Below are 4,134 nucleotides of genomic sequence, written 5' to 3' on the forward strand. Positions count from 1 at the left end.
GAACGTCCCCCTTGACACACATTATATACTGTTATACACCTCGGACTTGGCCCTCGAGTGTCCACAACGGTGTATAGTAGGAGGGAGTGAAGCGCCAACCTATTGCTCCCATTGCACACACACACAAACAAAAGTTAAGCCTTGACTATTCAGTTGAGGATTCTGTGTTGGGGTTCACAGATCTAAGAACGTCCCCCTTGACACACATTATATACTGTTATACACCTCGGACTTGGCCCTCGAGTGTCCACAACGGTGTATAGTAGGAGGGAGTGAAGCGCCAACCTATTGCTCCCATTGCACACACACACAAACAAAAGTTAAGCCTTGACTATTCAGTTGAGGATTCTGTGTTTGGGGTTCACAGATCTAAGAACGTCCCCCTTGACACACATTATATACTGTAATACACCTCGGACTTGTCCCTCTAGTGTCCACAAAGGTGTATTATCTGCTTAGTTTTGTCTTTTGTAATTCCTGTGAATAAAATGAACCTAAAATCTCTTCCCTTCCAAATCATATATTTTATAAGTCCAAGGAACTGTATCTATTACATCAACAATTTTAAAAGTTCTTTCGTCCATCGTTCAGTAAAACCCTTTTCAAAAATGAGATTTCCACCTATATATTCTTACGATATCACCAACTTTGAACTTAGCTTTTCTGACATTCATCTCTTTTTCATATTTTAATTTTGTAAATGTTTCTGATGGCTTCATATTCGTTGACGTGTGAATCGTGTCATTATACTTATCCACAATATCCTGAATAAAAGATAACCATTGTTGTGAACCGAGTTGTGTGAATTTTTTATATAGGTCTCTCTTTAAGGAGTACGATTAAAACGTTCAACAACAACTGCCTTCCCTTCATTAAAGGTACTGTATAATGTAATACTGTTATTTTTTAAAAAAATTCATAAATGTCTTGTTATAAAACTCTCTACCCTCATCAGTCCACAATTTCTTAGGTTTTCTCTTACTTTTATTAAATATCTGTTGAAAAGCTAACACAAGAGTATTACCTGTTTTGTTTTTTAAAGGGACAACCCACGCATATCTACTCCTCAAATCAATAACGGTTAAAGCATACTTGTACCCCTTATCATTATTGAGTTCAATCAAATCAGCAGACCAGATATAATCAACTTCCTTGGAATAAACTTTCCTTCTCTGAAACTTTGTGAATATTGGTTTATGTAATTCATCAGCTAATTGCTCTTCAGTCTTAATGGCATCATTAGAGCCTATAAGTTTTTTGAATTTCCAAGTCCAAGTTTCAATTTAGCACTAATCATCTTCTTCACGATGAACCTATCAACTTTTTCTCTCAAGGTTGGATTTTGTATCAGAGACAAATTATATAACATTTCTCTATCGGCTTCATGCTTTTCTTCCAACGTTGTGGTATTCCCATAATCAATATCGTGTCTCATGCACACTTCATCAACTCTATTGATTGGTTTACTCCAGGATTTAGGATTGTCTGCCTCATCTAATCTTTTATCCAAGTTTGTGCCTGGACCACAGAAAGAATACCCTGGAAGATGTAATTCCCCTGGTATTCCAGTAGTTGTAAATTTACTTCCTGATAAAAACTTTTGTATATCTCCTCCGAGTTTGTGTTTGGAGATAAATTGATTTTTTTTTGAACCACACACCGAACATATACCTTTTTGTATAACCCTGTTATTTTTACTTTTAATATATGAAATATTTTTAGTATTAGTTTTTTTTTTACATTTGAGACAATAACTCATTTATTTATGAGAAAAATTTCTGCAGAGTGCAAAAACCTTTTTAGTTTCCAACATGCACATTTGAATCTTAATTTTTAAAACATAAAGAATCCTTAGAAATGCCTTCACTCTCTCCTCCATTTATTTAAGAAAAAACTTGAATTAAAATACATGTCTTCTCGATGTCGATAGTCTTGTCGAAAGTATTGCAAATAGACTTTTTAATTCTTTGTATGCCTCCCCTGGTGAGATAAGTTAATTTCTTTAATAATTTCATTCTTTTTTGAATCTCACTGGTTTCCATATTTTGATATTTATTCATTCTCTCTCTTTCCTCCCTCTCTCTCTCTTCTCTCTTTCCTCCTTCTCTCTCTCCTCCTCCTCCTTTTCCTCCTCTTCCCTCTCTTCTTCAACTCCTTCCTCATCCCTTACTATACTTGAATCGTTTACACCCCATAGAATATTATACATATATTCATCAGGATTTCTTGTTATTCCTGTATCCAAAATAATTTTTTTTACAACAGGATACCAATAAAATTTCTTTTGAATTTCTAAAAGAGCCTTACCTTTTCTTAACCTTATAATTTTTTCATTATTTAACATTCTAATTAAATCTAAAGTTGTTGGTTTATCAACATCAGCATAATGCCAATCTTTTATTGAAAATACCTCATTCTTATGTTGTAGAACATATTTATTAAAATACCGAATACCCTTTTCTTGAAGGTATGCTTGAACACAGAAATGATAATTTTCTTGAAGCCTTCTTGCTGTCATTTATGTATTAGAAATATATGTTAGAATAATATTATGGCACGAAACACCTCCCCATCTTCCCATTGTTAAATCATTTTGTATTTCCTTACTTATTATATATAATCCTGTTTTTTCTGTTTTCATGAGATAAACAAGGGCAAAACCATTATTATATTTACCCTTATTAAATTCTTTTATTTGTTGTTTACTAATCGTGGCTCCACAAAACTCATTCTCGATACCAAGTGGATAATATTCTTCCTTACGAGACTGATTTAATTGTTCCAGGTCTTCGAGGTTAATTTTAAATGACCAATTATACCCTAAATCATTCATATCATACCCCCATTGTTCTATTCTCATACAAACGATACGCCCTTCTTTATAAAAATTTATTTTAATTCGAACTGTGAATTCTGTATGACCTGGAGATAATATCAACACTTCTGTATCTTTAGAATACACAGCCGTTTTATTTAAGTATATATTGTGATAAATCGCTTAATCTCACCAAGTCATTCGCGTCAGTCGGGCTTGGATAATTTTTTAATTTATAAGCATTTTTCATGTTAATATTTTTGTTTATATTATATTTATATCGTTCAGCCTGTGCCTTTGTATAATAATTTGATAAATCAATATCCAGTTCTTGAGATACACCAAAGATAGAACCATCTTTACCAACATAAGTCATTTATATTAGATTAAAAATAATATCATAAAATTTTTTATTTTTGTTGAGTTGAAATAACACATATAGACATAATTGACCACAACACTTGGAATTTAATTCTTGGACTTGAAATGTTTGATAAACACCATTCTGTAAGAATTTTATGACTTCAACAGGTGGTGGAAGACCAAAACTATCAAAATAATATTTGTCTTGACTATTAAAAATACAAACCCAATGAGAACCGTTCCCATCATTATCTTCTAAGTTCATAATAATATTCTTTGTATGTTTCGACACATTTGTTAATTCATCTCTCATACAAATAACCACATTATGAATTTTTAATTTCTTACAATATTTGGCAAGTTGTAAATTTGATGTTGTATTCTTTCCAAATTCTTTCAACCACTCATCAATGCTCATTTATTTATTAGAAAGATATAATCCATTACCTCTTTTCGTTAATTTTACACCTGCTTGTGCTATAGAAGAAAGCATATCTCCAACTAACAATCTCGCTTTATCAGGCAGACCTTCAAGTTTTTCAGCAAAATCTACAATTACACCACTTCCACTAATTTGTTTCTCCAACTCTTTGTTATGTCTTTCCAATTCTTTTTTGAGCCTGGAGTTGAGCCTTTCTTTTCGTTGGCAGTTTTGACCGCTGTTGAAATACCACCCGTCAATGCTCCAACCGCACTTAAACCAGCAAATAAAGGAATTAGAAATGGGAGAAATCCTCCACTCGTCTCTCTTATTGAATATTTTTTTAACATTGGTTTTGTCATTTTAATTTTAAGTGAGCCAGTGTCATTCAAGATTTTAACCTGTTCTCTTGTGAGCAAAACATCAATTCTTACTGCTCCTTTTCTCTGAATTGTATTAACGTTAATCGTACAAGGCTTTTGATTTTGAACACAAGATATGATAGTTTATGAAGATTGATTTGATTAACATATAC

General features: G+C 32.5%; 1 protein-coding gene across 1 annotated transcript in view; it reads left to right on the forward strand.

Annotated features, from left to right (window-relative positions):
• Positions 1–532, forward strand: part of LOC147035355 (uncharacterized) — a 2,356-nt gene extending 1,824 nt beyond the window's left edge. Inside the window, exon 3 of the mRNA XM_085897038.1 lies at positions 1–532. This exon is cut by the window's left edge and continues 1,103 nt beyond it. The gene's annotated coding sequence lies outside the window, so the exon portion shown is untranslated.
• The last annotated feature ends 3,602 nt before the right edge of the window (positions 533–4,134 follow it).

Source organism: Eptatretus burgeri, chromosome 1 (genome assembly GCF_056783735.1).
Source record: "Eptatretus burgeri isolate ZD-2024b chromosome 1, Ebu_testis_v1, whole genome shotgun sequence".
Lineage (NCBI taxonomy): Eukaryota > Metazoa > Chordata > Myxini > Myxiniformes > Myxinidae > Eptatretus > Eptatretus burgeri.